The sequence below is a fragment of the Paramisgurnus dabryanus genome, chromosome 15, assembly GCF_030506205.2.
Source record: "Paramisgurnus dabryanus chromosome 15, PD_genome_1.1, whole genome shotgun sequence".
NCBI lineage: Eukaryota > Metazoa > Chordata > Actinopteri > Cypriniformes > Cobitidae > Paramisgurnus > Paramisgurnus dabryanus.
Genome location: NC_133351.1, coordinates 29672896 through 29691960, shown reverse-complemented (window position 1 = coordinate 29691960; position 19065 = coordinate 29672896).

Here is a 19065-nt window from a genome sequence, read left to right as displayed (position 1 = left end):
AAAAACATTCAGTATGCGGCAGTCCTGTGGGCAAAAATGCCTTGTTGATGCTAGAGGTCAGAGGAGAATAGGCCGACTGATTCAAGCTGATAAAAGAGCAACTTTGACTGAAATAACCACTCGTTACAACTGAGCAGTGTTAATTTTGGCAGCAAATTCTGATTTAGTCTTAGTCTTAGTCTTTTGAATAACACACCATTTAGTTTTAGTCTTATTTTAGTCTTCTGAAATCTTTTAGTCTTAGTCTAGTTTTAGTCAACGAAATATCATAAGAGTTTTAGTCTTAGTCCAGTCTTACATTTTTTAGTCTGTTATGGAATGGTATTAAGGTTTGAATATGCAATACAGAAACAGATTTAATGGTTGTTATAGAAAACACGCATTTTATTTTATTCTTAATGCCAAAAAAACTGACCGTGGCTTTTTCACAAAAGATAATATCACATAAAACAAGCATAAGGCCCGCTCTACCTAAAAAATATACATGGTCCCTGAAAAAGATATGCATTCTCCCTAAATGACATGCACACACAGACACACGCGCGCGCAGACACACAGACAGAGACACACACGCGCACTTACGCACGCACTTTGTCCAGTCATGTAAAACCACAACATCTACAACGTGACACATTTCATTCAATTTGAGGACACTGAATATTTATACTCAGTATTAATTCAGACAAACCAATAGAATCAATACAGTTCAGAGGTGTATTCCTTTCGTTTCAATGTTTTCCAAATTTAGCGAAAACACAGTGGTTTATCTGATAGCGTGTATGCTTACCTTCGCATGTATTTCTGGATGAGTCGTCTTTACAGGCTGTCGTCTTGTCATATTTGTAGTGTGACCAGATTAGACGCTAGCTCTGACATTTTTGTTGTTAATGAGACATGTCTTCGGACCGGGTGCACCGCAAAACGTTAGCGTGTTGCTAACGAGCGAAGTCAACTAAAATCAGCCAAAGCTGGGTAACTAAGACTGTAGCTACAACTAAATATAATGTAAACAACCTGTTGTGAAAACGAACTTTGCCGCGGGTTTTTAAAATGGCTCTGCCGACTGCTGCCTGCGTAGATCAACCTACCCTCACAGATTCGCTCTGATTGGATTTCTTCCCAACTTGTCCCACAAAATGAGTAGCTCTGATTGGATCTCTTGTCCATTCGTCCCTCCCTAACATTTTCGTCTTATTTTTATTCGTTGACTTAAGTGTCAGTTATATTTCGTTACAGTCTTCGTCATCATATCTAACTTTTATTTAGTTTTTATTTAGTTTTCGTCCATGAAAAAAGGTTTGTTGACGAATATTTTTCGTCATCGTCTTCGTTAACGAAATTAACACTGCAACCGAGGTATGCAGCAAAGCATTTGTGAAGCCACAACACACACAACCTTGAGGTGGATGGGCTACAACAGCAGAAGACCCCAGCTTGTACCACTCATCTCCACTATAAATAGGAAAAAGAGGCTACAATTTGCACGAGCTCACCAAAATCGGACAGTTAGAGACTGGAAAAATGTTGCCTGGTCTGATGAGTCTCGATTTCTGTTGAGACATTCAGATGGTAGAGTCAGAATTTGGTGTAAACAGAATGAGAACATGGATCCATCATGCCTTGTTACCACTGTGCAGGCTGCTGGTGGTGGTGTAATGGTGTGGGGGATGTTTTCTTGGCACACTTTAGGCCCCTTAGTGCCAATTGGGCATCGTTTAAATCCCACGGCCTACCTGAGCATTGTTTCTTGGTTCAAACTGATTTCTTGAACATGACAATGAGTTCAATGTACTAAAATGGCCGCCACAGTCACCAGAACTCAACCCAATTGAGCATTTTTGGGATGTGGTGGAACGGGAGCTTCATGCCTTGGTTGTGCATCCCACAAATCTCAATCAACTGCAAGATCTTATAAATATGGGCCAACATTTCTAAAGAATGCTTTCAGCACCTTTTTGAATCAATGCCACTTAGAATTAAGGTAGTTCTGAAGGCGAAAGGGGGTCAAACACAGTATTAGTATGGTGTTCCTAATAATCCTTTAGGTGAGTGTGTGTGTGTGTGTGTATATATATATATATATATATATATATATATATATATATATATATATATATATATATATATATATATATATATATATATATATATATATATATATATATATATTATCCTGGTATTTTTATGGACAAATATGAAATTTGTATTTTATGTGTTTGTGTATTTTATGCATTTTCATTGTTTATGTACTTGGGCTTTTTAAGCACTTTGAAATGCATTAATTTATTTGGAAAAGTGCTATATAGTGCTATATTGTTTATTGATTGATTAAAGATACATTTTTAATCCTTAGAGTTACATACTGGTACTTAAAAGATATCTTTGAAAACATCACTAAAATTGTCTGGTTTCATAATTATGTAAAGACCACTTTTAATATGTCAAAGTATTTAATTGTACCCTGCAGATATTTATTTTCATCATTTTTGTTTATGTGTATATCATTTTTTTATTATCATTATTATTTTTCTTTCTTTCCAAATTGTCTATTTTTTATTGTTGTGGTCCTTTTAGTTGTATTTTATTTTGTTAGTTTTATTATTTCAGTGGGAAGAGTACTTTTGGGAGAAAGCTATAACCTTGATTGTATAAAGTATTTTGTTAAAGTTTTGGAAAAATGCATAAATAAAAAGGGGAAAATAAGATATCTGTGAAAGTTAAACATACATAGGGTGGCATTCACTCCTAAACTAGGGTGTCAGAAATAACTAGCCTGTGTGTTGCATTATGGTACTGTACTGTATGTCAGTTGACGTACTTACCCATCCGCATTTCTTCAACATAAATAGAGTCACGAACAGCATAAATAGAAACGAACAAGTGACTCAAAATAATTGGGAAACAACAGAAACCAGTAACACGAACAAGATCAGGCAACGCAATAAGTTATCTATTATTATCTGTATCACTGATTATTACCTGTCACATAAACAGATAAACAACACATCAAAAAAATGTCTTGGATCGATGCACAATTTTTCTATGAAAATGAGTAAACAAGGTGTTTACACAATGAATGCGCACAAGGCTGAAATTCACAACAAAATCAATTACATTCACATAGTCTGTCGACGTACTGTAGGATTCAGAAATGGTTGGTAGCTAAGCAACAGGCTGAGTGAGGTATGCTTGCTCCTGTGGATGAAAGATACGCTCTGACCAGCTTATTATTACAATTTCCGTTCTGTATTTATTTAAAGTTTCTTTATGTTGTTGTAATTAATGACTTTAGAATCTAACATCCGTTAGTATTCAAAGAAACCCTGCACTGGCACTTACTGTATAGTAAAGATGACCTTCAAAAGACAAACAGTAGGTAGAAGTAATACAGCTGCAGTAATAAATGCTGTTGTGCAACTTACGACAACTTCCGCACAGAACAAAGCACTTTATGTCCGAAACTAGATTAAGAGCACTCAAGAAATCCACAAAAAAGGCTCTTACATGATCTCAATTCACAGACAAATATGCAACTCCTGCATGGACCGACGTATTTTGGTTGAGTAATTTCAAGGGACACGCAAATTAGGATGAATATTAGTCGTGCATGGCTCATTTGGTCCCCGAGACAAGAACAGGATTCATGCAAAAAAGTGCTTGTATGCTGAAGTAAGGAGTTAGAGATTAAATAATAAAAAATTTCAAAACTAAAACGGTACCCAGATGGCACTTCCGTCATGTTTTATGAATGATTTTGTCTGAGCAGTGGCTTTGATGCCAGCTTTGAAGAGAAAAGTGCCATGGTTAATGATAGGCTACTGCTGGTCCTCGTGGTCCTTTAATATGAGCCTGGAGGTTGAGATCAAACAGGTTGCATGAAGCAGCGATGAAAGTGGCTTGCCGCTGTCTTACCGGGCTGAGATTTAGGATGAAATCTAACAGGCTCGTGGCAGTTCACCTTAATCATCTGGGTACTGAGCCGATTGCATTGATATAACACTATACAGACCTCTATCAAAGGATTATGTGAGGTGTCTTTGGAGAGCTGTAAATGTTTTGTTAAGAGCTGATTTTGTTTTGACTATTTGAGCTTTATAAGAGTGCTGTGCTTCTTCTCTTCAAAGCAGATTTCCTAATAGAAGTGTTTATAAAGTCATGTTATTTAAGAGTTTTATTGGACGGGCAGAATAAAAGAGAATGGCAGACAAATTACGGTAATAGATCCACGAGAGCCATGGTGACAGATCCATCTGAAAGTCAGCATGCGCTTAACTCGCAGTGTTGACGTCAGTTTCCACAGCATGGTTTCTACAGACCTGTGAAACAGCTCTACCACCAAATGGATTTGATGTATTGTAATAGTTTGAACAATGATTTAAAAACCATACTTTTTTGAAAGGCATAATTCAAATTCTAGAGCTTAACATTTTCCGCGTTACTCAATGCAACTTCTATAAAAATGCCATGCTGAGCTTGAAAAGCAAAATCTATTTAGTCAGCTGCATCCGGTCAGGCCATGCATTTTACAGTTTGTAAGTCTAATGTATAGGTTTGGGAATAAAACACTGATGAATAAAACGTCTACCTTGAATGAAGCGATGCAGACTGAACTTCTTGAATGTCTTGGTATTCATATGACTGTAATCTCTTTGATGGCCCTGACTATGATATCTCAAGAGACTAGTGCTGGCAGATGGTAAAGAAAAAGTCTTTGGTGACAGGCTGTCACTGGGAGATTAAAGATGGTAGAGACACTTGCACGACTGTATCATTTCATGGCTCTTTAACCACCAGGACAAAAAACAGAAGACTTCATATAAGGCATAGAAATTAGGGCACCGACTCCAGATGAGACAAAAGATGGTGGCACAGTTGGAAAAGGAGAGACAAAGGGAACAGAACAGATTGATTGTCAAACTGAGACGAGGTGAGTTTTCTGGCTGTAATGAACAGAAATCAGTAGCTGTCTGGAAGCCTGTAGACAGTAGTTTTTTTTCTTTCCACCTGTTTCCCTTTTGATTCTTTTTGTTTAAAGATTAAAGCATTCGTTTTAAAGCATTAAAAAAGCCAATAAATTAAGTACAATCAATGTAAAAAAATCAGCATGTTATACACAGACTTAATTAAAATCGGTTACATTTAAATAAAAAAATACTAGTTAAAGTATTCTGATTTATTAATTTTAAAAATCAAGTTGAGTCAACTAATAGTATACTTTGTTAGATTAACTTACTTTTCTTGGAACAGGTAACTTATTTATGGTTTGTTGTTGTTTTTTATTCCGTGAGATGAGGGAATGAAACATTTATTCAATCAACGTGCCCACTCAGTTTTGTTTTGGGAAGCTGTAAAGCCCAACATACTTTAGTATGCAGTCTATGCACAAGCACTGAACAGTGGGAACTACAAAACTCAAAGAAGAAACAAACTCTTCTAAATCTCGAAGATAAATGAACATTAAACACTAACAAGTCTGTCTTTTAGTTAAAAACACAAAAAATAGAGTTTGAATTCATATTTTTCTCTCCAAATGCAGTCCCGTGCAAAGCATGCTGGGAACTATGAGTCCATTGCCTAGTTAGTTATGTTAAATAAAATAATTCATGTTTAAATTTATGATAAAATGAAGTTGAATTTACTCAATAATTTGTTCATTTAGAATAACTCAAATTATTCAAATTTAATGTTATTTTAACTCATATTTTGGTTTAAAAAAAAACAATTTTTTTAATAGTTTACTCATTTTATTTTTGTTAAATCTACTATGGCACAGAAACACTTTTTTGATTTAAAAATAGGAAAAAACAATGAGAATCAAAATGACATGATAAAGAAAGTCATGCAACAGACACAAAAAACTATTTATAAAAATTCGTGCTGAGAGACACAAAAAACAGCACAAAAAACATGTCATAAACATGAATAAATTAATCAAGTATTTTGTGACTATAACATGACTTTTTTATTATTTTTAATAAAATTATTTTTAATAAAATTGTTTTCACTACAAATATCAAAAATTTCTTAATCTTAATCAACAAGATGACCTATGAAAATCTAGTCTAGTGTCTAGTCTAGTGTTTTGACAAAAAATATAAAATTTAAGTGAATTTGTGTGTAAAACAACCAAAAACAATCTGCCAATGGGGCAATACATTTTTACTTGAATTGTTCTTGAATTATGTGTTTTAGAAAAAAAAGTTCACTTATTTCAATATTTTTTCTTACCACACTGGCAGATTTATTTTTTGCTTGTTTTAAGCACAAATTACATTTTAAATTTCTTTAAGGTCATTTTGCTCAACAAAAAATATATCTTAATTTAAGAATTTAAAAAAGTCATTTTTTGGAGTTTAAGTATCCTTTGATTTGAAATTTAATTATATGTTTGACTAAATAATGTCCACCAGCAATTTTACCATGAATGTATAGTTTGTGCTATCTTCAACTTTTAGCCTATACTTATACTTCATGCATTGCAATGACACAAAGCAAAATAATTTACTTAACTTAGCACCCCCAAAATTGCTGTAAACAAGTTCATTACATTACTTTGGTATATTCCTGTTTTGCTTGTGCTGGAGAAATAATGAGTGAGTGCGTTTACATGCACAGTCTTACGCCGATTATGCTTAATAAACTGATAACATGTGGGGTCATGTAAACGTGTAAAACTGTTTTCTTTAATCGGGGAAAGCTCATAAACGGCGTAAGCAAAAACCGATCAGCACAGGTAGTTTTTTGCTCATTACGCCGATTTCACGTGGCATGTAAACACCTTAACCGGCTTTCTCACGGTTTTGTCCATGTGCGCATGTCTCCGAGTATGAAAGATAAACGTCACACGCGGAAGTAAGTGCAAAGTAACACATAAAAGTCTCTGCTCGACAAAAGCAGTTGGCAGAGAAACTGTTAAAATAGAAACTCATGTAACATTTACAGGTTCTGCACACACAAGAAGAGATACAAAAGTACAGCTTAAGACAGATATGCCGTTGACTTTTTGAACAACTATTGTGTACTATAGGTGGTGACGTCACTGCCTGCGAGAAAACTGATAAGTCTTCAAGTCCCATGTAAACGCATTTGTCTGCATAGCCGGCTTATTGATTTGCATGTAAACGCATGAAAACAGTTTTCTGTAATAAGCAGATTTTTGATAGTTATCTGCTTATTCTGTGCATGTAAACATACTCAGTGTTGGCTCAAGATATTGCACAGGACTGGTAGGCGTGACTGGCTTAGACCCTGCGAGCAGGAAAATCTTAAAATCAAGAAATTGCAATGCTGTGTATCACATGCACTGTGTAACATCCTCATTAGTAAACTTTGTGGAATTGTGTTCACACAGCTTTTCTCGGAAAAGCATTACGATATGGAGGGACTGTGGTATATTTTAATTCTAATTAAGCATTGCTGTCACTTCCTAGTGAGCTCATTGGGAAATCAACAAAGGCCACTAAATCTGTCTGCTTTGTGTGTGTAAAGATTCTGTTGAAACTGAAGCAAGAGGTTTCATAAAAATATAACTAATATATTTTAGATAATTAATAGAGGTCAATTCTGAACTAAATAATTGTTGTTTATGTTATGATGGTTTATTTATGAATATTTTGTTAGTGATGAATTTATAATCACAAGATTGCAAGTATATGCGTCATTTATTGTCCACATGACAATGTTCATTCATAGCTGCTTCCTTTAAAAAATATGTCAAATATTTCTGTGTGACAAATTGGATTGCATTGTAGCTTTCAATGTAATGTACATAATGTATTCATATTACTTGTTTTTCTGTGTTAAAGAGAAAAATCCAATGTGAAATTTTGAATTCAAGCCCACCAGCTCCTGTCAGTCTTGCTTCAAAGAAACTGACAGAGAGTTTCAATATGTGCCACATCTTTTATAGTCACTGAGCTGAATGATTTATGATTTGATATATTCATTTTTAAATCTGTCAGTTTTTTACCAAATATTTTGTGAACTATGATGTTTCAGACACATTGTTTCTTTCATTTGTCTTTCATACAGCTGTTTTGGACCCCAAAGCTGGAATAACTGGACAAGTAAGCAACAATTCAGACAACCAGTAAGTCCTAAAAAGCTTTTAATAAGTCATCAATTAAAGAAAGGATTTGCATATTTATATAAATAGTTTTTCCTGTACGTTGCACGATTTTTTTATTTTCATTTTATATATTGTTTTCTCAATGTTTTTCCTTATTTTCTTACCATTGTCACTTGGGGTTGGGGTTAGAATCACTTTCTGTTATCCTAACCCAAACCCCAACCCTAACCCCAACTCCAGGCAAGAATAGTTTTAAAATCGGAGGAAAAAACATTAAGAATAAATTAATCAAATTACTATACGACTTTCCGTAAGATCATGTTGTATAAAATTACTGTAAATACACTGCTGTCACGAATCCGGGATGATCAGTAGTGGGTGTGTGTTTATTAACCTGTTGGTGATGGATCCTCTCGTGTGCACTCACTCCTCCCTCTTGTTTCACTAATTATCCTCCAGCTGTGTCTCGTTTCTGCCTTTCTATTTATAGCCCTTTTGTTCTGTCTTTGTCACGCGCTCATTGTTAGTTGATCTCTGCCACGCTCGCTGTCCATGGTTCCAACGGCTCGTTTGTATCTGCTTCACCTTTATCTACTCTCGCTCCAGGTTCAGTCACCGGCGTCTGAGGGTTTGCTCCGCGCTGGAGTTTAAAATCCTGTGTTTCGGCTCTGGACTAGTTTGTATGCACGTTGATCCTGTTCCCCGGTTCTACAGGTTCGCTTCACCTTCAAGCGGTACACCTGTATTTCCGGTTTCCTGCTAAAGACTCCTGTTCATCCGCGAGTGGATTACGTTGTGGGATTTGCTTCGGTTCTCCGGCTCTTCAGGTTCGCTTCACCTTTAAGCAGTACACCTGAATTCCGGTTTCCCGGCTGAGACTCTCTTTCCATCTGCGAGAGGATTACGTTGTTGGATTGTTTCCTTTTATGTGTGTATGGACTAGTTGAGGTGCCGTGAACTGTGGAGTGATTTTTCTACCTCTCTATCTTCTCTTCTAAATAAATTACTGATTCGCAAGAGACTCCGACTTTGTGTTTCCTGACAAATGAGCGTGTCAGAAATGGAGTCTGCGAGCTCTGAGAGTCTAGATCCGGTGCAGACTGCACTCAGCCAGCAGGGGGCAATAATTGACCAACATTCATCCCTTCTGAGTGCAGCTTCTAGAGACTTTCGTCTTCTCTCTGACCGGCTTACTGAGCTTACTAATCGCCTGGATCAGATCACTCTACCGCTAGGAGAACCTCAACTCGCAGGTTCCAGCGGAACATCCTCCAGAGCTGAATCTGAACCTCACGCTGCTACTCCACCTACATTTGACGGCGATCCTAACACCTGCCGGGCTTTCCTTCAGCAATGTTCCCTGGTCTTCGCTCTCCAGCCTCGCAAGTTTTCATCAGCTGTTTCCAAGGTAGCGTTTGTGCTGACGCTGCTTACCGGGAGAGCGAGGGACTGGGGAATGGCTGTTTGGGAGGCCAAAGCTCCGTGCACGGCTTCCTTCGAGACTCTCAAGGAGGAGATGTTAAGACTTTTTGATCGATCTATTCAAGGAGACATGGCAGCCGCGGAGCTGGTGAGATTGCTCCAGCATGGATCCTCTGTCACGGATTATGCTATTTCGTTCAAGACCCTGGCCGTCACCAGCGGATGGAATGACGCTGCGCTACGCTCTCAGTTCCTTGAGGGTCTCAACCCCGACATCCAAGACGAGGTCGCTGCACGGGATCCCCCAACATCTCTGGAAGCCGCTATTGATTTAGCATTTAGGATTGAGAATCGTCAACATCAACGAGACCTTCGGCGGTCATTTCGCAGAGCTTCACTACTACTGCCTGAGGTTTCGCCTCCACCTTCATCTCTTCAGTCGTCGGAACCAGAGGAACCCATGCAGCTCGGTAAACTCCGCCTTACCGGCAGAGAGAAGCAACGTCGCCTGGTAAATGGATTGTGTCTCTACTGCGGTAAGGCGGGGCATCTTGCCGCTTCGTGTCCGTTAAAAGGGGTTGCCCACCGATAGACCTGGGAGTATCGGTGGGCATTTCATCTTTCAAGTCTCCCGTTAACTGTACCTCCGTTAACCGCACATTACTGCCTGTTATTGTAAGTTTTAACGCCTCTAACTTCCATTCACAGGCATTGTTGGATTCCGGCGCGGAGGCGAGCTTCTTGGATGCCAGGTTGGCTGAATCTTGGGGTATCCCTGCTCATCCTTTAATTTCCTCTCTCTCGGCCTGGACATTAAAGGGACAGCACATGGCAGAGATCACCCATCGCACACCCCCTGTGAGTTTGTTTGTTTCTGGCAATCATCGTGAGGATATTGAATTTTATTTATTAGAATCATCTCAGACACCCGTCATTTTAGGACATGACTGGTTAATTAAACATAATCCTCACGTTGATTGGCAGAACAACATTGTCTTGTCCTGGAAAGATTCGTGTCAGGTTTCTTGTCTCGGTCCTGCTTCTTCTATGTCTGTGTGTTCTACCCTTCAGACTCCTGCTGCTGATCTTTCAGGGGTTCCGACGGAGTATTCCGATCTGCACCGGGTGTTCAGTAAGGCACGGGCTACCTCCCTACCTCCTCATCGGTCGTATGATTGTGTAATCGATCTCCTTCCAGGTACTTTTCCGCCTAAGGGTCGAGTTTTTTCCCTTTCTAAACCAGAGAGAGAGGCTATGGATAAGTACATTAGTGAAGCGCTTAATGCCGGTCTCATTCGCCGCTCCTCGACTCCAGCTGGTGCTGGTTTTTTCTTTGTGAAGAAAAAAGACGGGTCGCTTCGTCCGTGCATTGACTATAGAGGGCTTAATGACATTACTGTTAAAAATAAATACCCTTTACCGTTAATGTCTTCGGCTTTCAAGTTATTACAAGGAGCACGGGTTTTTACCAAATTGGATCTGCATAATGCTTATCATTTGGTACGTATCAAGGAGGGCGATGAGTGGAAGACAGCTTTTAATACACCTTCTGGACATTGGGAATATTGCATTCTGCCGTTCGGCCTTTGTAACGCTCCAGCTGTCTTTCAAACTATGGTTAATGAGGTGCTGGGAGACTTTTATGATTAATAATTTTGTCTTTGTGTATCTCGATGACATCCTCATCTTTTCACCCTCTATGCAGTTACACACCCAGCATGTTCGCCTAGTTTTACAACGGCTTTTAGAGAATCAGCTTTTTGTTAAGGCGGAGAAGTGCGAATTCCACAGAGAGTCAGTTTCGTTTCTGGGTTTCATCATTGCCGAGGGAGAGATTCGCCCCGATCCTGCTAAAGTGTGCCCGACACTCGTAAGGAGCTTCAGCGATTTCTGGGTTTCGCCAACTTTTACCGGCGATTCATCAGAAATTTTGGTCAGATCGCTAAACCTCTTACCGCTCTCACTTCCTCTAAAGTACGATTTTGCTGGGATGGAGAGGCACAGGAAGCCTTTGATGAATTAAAGTCCCATTTCGTTTCTGCTCATGTTCTCTCTATTCCCGATCCAGCAAATCAATTTATAGTGGAGGTAGATGCATCTGATGTCGGGGTAGGCGCCGTTTTATCTCAGCGGTCGTCTGCTGACGGGAAAGTGCATCCGTGCGCTTTTTTCTCTCACCGGTTAAACCCAGCGGAACGAAATTATGAAATTGATAATAGGGAGCTGCTGGCGATCAGACTTGCGCTGGGTGAGTGGCGTCACTGGTTGAAGGGAACCTCGGAGCCCTTTCTGGTCTGGACGGATCATAAGAACTTAGAATATATGCGTTCAGCCAGAAGGTTAACATCTAGACAGGCTCGCTGGGCACTTTTCTTTGACTGTTTTAACTTTACCCTCTCGTACCGGCCTGGTTCAAAGAATATTAAACCGGACGCGCTCTCACGTCTGTTCGATTCCTCTGAATCTGGGCGGACCGAAACCATTCTCCCCAAGGGGAGGGTAATCGATGCCCTCGTTTGGGGGGTTGAGCAGCGGGTGAGAGAGGCCGGTCGAGAGGGCGAAGTGCCAGAGGGGTGTCCAGCGGAGAACGTTGGCTGCCATCCGTCAACGTTTTTGGTGGCCTTCGATGGCTACGGACATCAGACAGTTTGTATTAGCCTGTTCAGTCTGTGCTCGTAATAAAGCCTCTAATCAACCTCCCGCTGGTCTGCTTAAATCTTTGCCCGTCCCCTCCCGCCCCTGGTCTCATATAGCCCTTGATTTCGTCACCGGCTTACCGGCGTCTGATGGTAACACTGTCGTTCTGACTGTGGATCGTTTCTCTAAAGCGGTTCATTTCATTCCATTATCTAAACTTCCTTCTGCCAAGGAGATGGCTCAGATTCTGATTACTAACGTTTTTCGTTTGCATGGTCTTCCGACTGACGTAGTATCAGATAGGGGTCCTCAGTTCATCTCTCATTTTTGGCAGGAGTTTTGTAGACAGATCGGTGCTACAGCCAGCTTGTCTTCTGGTTATCATCTGCAGACCAATGGGCAATGTGGATCTCGGTCGAACGCTCCGCTGTCTGTCCTCTCAATATCCTAATTCCTGGTGTCAACAGCTCCTGTGGGTCGAGTACTCACATAATTCTCTTCCCGTCGCTTCTACTAGATTATCCCTGTTTGAGTTATCGATCGTCTATCAACCCCCACTTTTCCCATCACAAGAACCCGATGCAGCGGTTCCGTCTGCTTTAGCTTTCGTTCATAGATGCAAACGCACCTGGAAGAGAGCTAAAACACTTTTATTACAGACCTCCAGACGGACCAAAGCTGCGGCTGACCGCCACCGGCGACCTCCACCTCATTACGTTTGTGGACAGAAAGTATGGCTTTCCACCAAGGATTTGTCTCTCCGTGAGCCTTCTCGTAAGCTGTCTCCGCGTTTCATTGGGCCATACACTATTGTTGAGGTCGTCAGTCCGGTAGCGGTGAAGCTTAAGTTACCACTCAGTCTTGGTCGGGTTCACCCTGTTTTTCATGTATCCAGGGTTAAGCCTGTGATTTTTGCCCATAATAATTGTCCTGCCTCTGTCCCTAAGCCCCCCGCCCCGCGTCTAGTGGACGGTGCTCCTGCTTATACGGTCAAGAGGTTACTAGATGCTCGTCGCAGAGGCAGAGGTTATCAGTATTTAGTGGACTGGGAGGGATACGGCCCTGAGGAGAGGTGTTGGGTTCCGGCTCGGGATATACTGGACCCTGGTCTGATCGAGGATTTCCGTCGGCGACAAGGTGGGTCCCCTCCGAGTCCGTCCGGTGCTGGTCTTGGGGGGGAGGGTCACGAATCCGGGATGATCAGTAGTGGGTGTGTGTTTATTTACCTGTTGGTGATGGATCCTCTCGTGTGCACTCACTCCTCCCTCTTGTTTCACTAATTATCCTCCAGCTGTGTCTCGTTTCTGCCTTTCTATTTATAGCCCTTTTGTTCTGTCTTTGTCACGCGCTCATTGTTAGTTGATCTCTGCCACGCTCGCTGTCCATGGTTCCAACGGCTCGTTTGTATCTGCTTCACCTTTATCTACTCTCGCTCCAGGTTCAGTCACCGGCGTATGAGGGTTTGCTCCGCGTTGGAGTTTGACATCCTTTGTTTCGGCTCTGGACTAGTAAGTATGCACGTTGATACTGTTCCCCGGTTCTACAGGTTCGCTTCGCCTTCAAGCGGTACACCTGTATTTCCGGTTTCCTGCTAAAGACTCCTGTTCATCCGCGAGTGGATTACGTCGTGGGATTTGCTTCGGTTCTCCGGCTCTTCAGGTTCGCTTCGCCTTTAAGCAGTACAACTGAATTCCGGTTTCCCGGCTGAGACTCTCTTTCCATCTGCGAGAGGATTACGTCGTTGGATTGTTTCCTTGTATGTGTGTGTGGACTAGTTGAGGTGCCGTGAACTGTGGAGTGATTTTTCTACCTCTCTATCTTCTCTTCTAAATAAATTACTGATTCGCAAGAGACTCCGACTTTGTGTTTCCTGACAACTGCAGAACACATTGGTGCTAAATAGCACAAATTTTTGCTGTAAAAGCACCTAAAAATAGTTCCCCTATGATAACAGGCCAGTAGTGCTATTTACAGTAGAACCATTTTTTTTAGATTAATGTTGTCTCTCTGCTAGGCAGTCAGCCATCAGTTCTGCAAAAAAGGACCACATATACAGTAAGAACAACTACAGCAGCACTGCAAAAAGTCTATTTTAAAGTTTAAGGGTATACAGCACATTGAGTCTGTGAGTTGTCCATCAAAGCACATTCTACTAATAGTCTCCATTTCAACATATAAACAAGTAAAACACAAAAAAGTTTTGAGCAGAACACTGCTGTTGCTAACCTAAAACACTTTTAGCAAGTCTAATTCTCAGTTATTAGAGTCAGTGGCGACCGGTGACTTCTTTTTTTTGAGGCTGCACGATGCGAAGTTTCATCACAACATGTTTGTAGCCCGTCATGTGTGGTCATTTCAAAATATGTGTTCTGCGCATTGAATGATCCTATGTGCATCACGTGTCTTGTCAAAATAAGTGCCTAAAGGGTTTATAATAAAAGAGACGCTTGCGTTTGCCAGGTACTCGCATAATCTCATGTGTAATCAGAGTTTACTATTAACAAGACAACGTGGGAAGAACCGTCTTGAATGTCGAATCCAACCTTGCACAGCTACGACGTCGACTTGGTCACAGGCATCCTCTATGGCCTGAATGAGGGATAGCAGAGCCTGGGGCTGGATATCGTAAAACCTTCCACCGCCTTGCAGAGAAAATCTATTTGATAGGGTTTAGAAACTGAGAATATGGTGAAAGGTATAGTTCTGTCAACTGTGGATGGTGTTGAAACCAGTTCTAGAACAAAGCAGTGCGGTGGAATGACACATTGTCCCAGATGACAGTGTATTGTATCTAGTGCATTTCATTATCTACTATGGTGCAGTCGGTCCAAAGATGCAAGAATGTGAGGTGTGTTGTAAGGGCCCATTTTGGCATGACGGAGGAGAACCCCATGCTGTGAAATTGCCCTGGGACATTGATTATAGCACCGTGGCCAATGATATTTCTGCCTGTCCTTCTTGCTTTTGTGAGGTTGAACCTTGCCTCATCATATATATATATATATATATATATATATATATATATATATATATATATATATATATATATATATATATATATATATATATATATGAATTCATGCTGGATTTCTTACAGTGAAAGACAACAATGTGTAGTTAAGGATAGGTCTAGTATTATTACAGTCAATGTAAAAAAATAATGTGTGGAGTATGCAACATCACAGTGCTACAGTACACAAAACAAAGTCTTCAGAACATGATCAACTAGTGTTGCTTGTATTTGATCATTAACACATGTTCTTTGGTTCCTTCTCTTTCTCCCACATCTTTTAGCTCTTTAACCATTGTTAGGGTCCATTTTCCAAAGAAAATATTTACCTGTGGCCCTTTATATTTTACTTGAGATGTGTCATTAAGTTTGCTATGTAGTGTTTAAGGGACATTCAACTTTTTTGAAAATATTCTCATTTTCCAGCTCTCCTAGAGTTAAACATTTGATTCTTACTGTTTTGGAATCCATTTAGCTGATCTCCGGGTCTGGCACTAGCACGTTTCGCATAGCTTCGCACAATCCATTGAATCTGATTAGACCATTAGCATCACGCTGAAAAATAACCAAAGAGCTTCAATATTTTTCCTATTTAATACTTGATTCTTCTGTAGTTACATCATATACTAAAGACCGACGGAAAATTAAAAGTTGCAATTTTCTAGGCAGATATGGCTAGGAACTGTAACACACCTGCTACATACAGGGCCCAACTAGCAATTCCTATAAGAATATGAGGTTGGGCCCCCTACTCTCAAAAATACAAGCCAACCTAGTTATCTAAAATCTTTGTCTGCTGCAATTTAATAATACATACATATAACGTTTAGTATTGTTTTTTTACCACAATTAATCAGTTTTAAGTCAGAAAACAACCATGTCTGTAAGATGATTTATTATGCAAATTTAATAGAAAATAGGTTATAGTAATCAAATATTCAGAGAAAATGCAACATTCTTAAACAAAGATTAAATATGCATGATATTGTGAGGGTTTGGGGAACAGATGAACCCAAGAGCAGACGATGTCGGGGGAAAACAGAAAACACTATTGTTAACAAACGAAAACCCTGTGAGGGGGTGCACAACATGAAACATAAAACTGACAGATAACACTAAGACTCTGACTAGATAGCTTGACTAGATAGCTAGACTAGAACATACACGAAACACGAGAACACAACACAATGATCCTGCACAGAACTAAAGATACACTGACATTAAATAGAAGAAAGCAAACTAGATAACAAGCGGGAACAGGTGATGGGAGAAAACCATTGATTACTAATACGCAGGAGAACGAGGGGGCGGGGTCACAGGACAAGACACCGGAGGCACATGCCAAACACAAAAACAAGGCATGAACCTCCACACAAGGCCAGGGACTGCCAGAACTCTGCCACCATGACAAAATACAAATTTAACAAGACTTCAAGTCCTGACAGTAGCCCTCCCTCAAAGGACGCCACCTGGCGTCCAAAAAGGGAACACACAAGACAACATGACAGATAATAAACATGACAAGACTAGAACACAGACTAAAACTTAACAAAAGGTGCTAAAAACAAAACTTATCAAACACACTGAAGTCCACAAAATACTCAAAACACAACAGTCCAAGGGGGTGCGGGACGAGGGCGCAGCTGTGGCCACGCAGACCTCACTGGCCTTGACTGCACACTGTGCACAGTCAACAGCGCAGGCTGGGTAGAAGGCGCCGGATGCGCGGGACGGGTTGACTGCGCGGGCTCCGGTTGTGGCTGCGCGGGCTCCGGCTGTGGCTGCGCGGGCTCCGGCTGTGGCTGCGCGGGCTCCGGCTGTGGCTGCGCGGGCTCCGGCTGTGGTTGCGCGGGCTGGGTCGACTGCGTCGGCGGCGCGGGCTCTGCCCTCCTGTGAGCTGCAGCAAACCACACAGCTGCCAAGCCGAGGGTCGGTCCGAAAAAGGCAGCCAACCCCTCAAGGTCCGGATCGGACTCAACAGCTGCTCTCCAAAGTTCAGCAAAAAAGACACCACGGATCCTCCTGGTCAGCCACTCCGGGAAAGGACGCACCACGACTGGCAACAAAACAAAAACGGGAGGTGTAGCAACTAACCCCGACACCGTTGCTGGGTTCAATTGTGGCAGGATCATTCTGTGAGGGTTTGGGGAACAGATGAACCCAAGAGCAGACGATGTCGGGGAAAACAGAAAACACTTTATTGTTAACATACAAAAACCCATGAGGGGGTGCACAACATGAAACATAAAACTGACAGATAACACTAAGACTCTGACTAGATAGCTAGACTAGAACATAAACGAAACACGAGAACACAACACAATGATCCTGCACAGAACTAAAGATACACTGACATTAAATAGAAGAAAGCAAACTAGATAACGAGCGGGAACAGGTGATGGGAGAAAACCAATGATTACTAATAAGCAGGAGAACGTCTCGGTTACGGATGTAACCCTCGTTCCCTGAAGGAGGGAACGGAGACGTCACGTCGTGACCGACGAATTGGGAACTCGCTTAGAGGGACCAATCTGCTTCGAATACTACTAAAACGCCAATGAACTTGGCATTGAGATATTTGCATAATGCTGGCGCCGCCCCGCCAGGTGTGTATATAAGCAGCAGGTGCAAATAGGGAAATTAGCTTCTTTTTTGCTGAGAAAGCCGGAAAGTGTGACCGGCCGTAACAGCAGGTGGCAGCACCTGTGGCGACGGGACGTTCCTCCTTCAGGGAACGAGGGTTACATCCGTAACCGAGACGTTCCCTTTCAGTCGGTCACTACGACGTCACGTCATGACCGACGAATTGGGAATCCCTACCAAAACGCCACTAGGGGCTGACCTCTTCCAGTGTCTGCAGAAAATCCTCCAAAATCCCCTCGGGGAAATGGAGAAATAGGATAGGGCAGAAAGGGCGGGCACTAGATGTTCCTTTAACCCACAGAAGTGCCAGCGACTGGGAAGCGCCCTACCTGAGCGGGATAGGAACGCTGCGGAAGCGACCGCCCCTCTTAAGGGCTAATGGTGGACGATAAGAATAAAGACAGCCGTGGCTGTGTAAGCAAAGCAGTGCTCTGCTAAGGGAAACGTGGGCTGGTAGGATTAACCCCACGGAAAAATACTCACAAAGGAACCCGGTGGGACACAATGTGGAGCCCGAGCCAACACGTAGGTCCGCGAGGATACAGCTAGTGAAGGCTGACAGCCAATGCTCCGCAACAAAGGCTGCCAAGGCAGCGGAGGAAGAACAATTCAAACCATTACGCATTTTTGTTCTGAAGGCCTTCCATACTGACACAGTTATGAAGCATCAGTTGGAGGCTGCAAGCCGACCTGCGAGTCTGCTCTCCGTGCCCTCCCTGGTGAGGAAAGAACACTAGAGGATACAGGCTCGATACGAACACTGTAAAATCTAATGAACGTATTAGGTGTCGCCCAACCAGCAGCTCTACAGATGTCTGTTAGCGAGGAACCACGAGCTAAAGCCCAAGATGAGGCAACACTCCGTGTGGAGTGCGCTCTCAAATTAAAGGGGCAAGGAATACCCTGAAGATAATAAGCCAGGGCGATAGTATCAACTATCCAATGAGACATCCTCTGCTTAGTGACAGCTTTCCCTTTCTGCTGGCCACCATAACAAACAAAGAGCTGGTCTGAGGTCCTGAGGCTTTGCGTGCGATCCACGTAGAGTCGCAGTGCGCGTACGGGGCACAACAAAGCCATGGTTGGGTCTGCGTCCTCCGGAGGCAGCGCTTGCAAGCTCACCACTTGATCTCTGAAAGGAGTGGTGGGAACTTTGGGCACGTAGCCTGGTCTGGGCCTCAATGTTACGCTCGAGGCAGCAGGACCAAACTGAAGGCACGAATCGTCAACAGAGAATGCATGTAAATCCCCTACTCTCTTCACTGAAGCCAATGCTAGCAGGGTC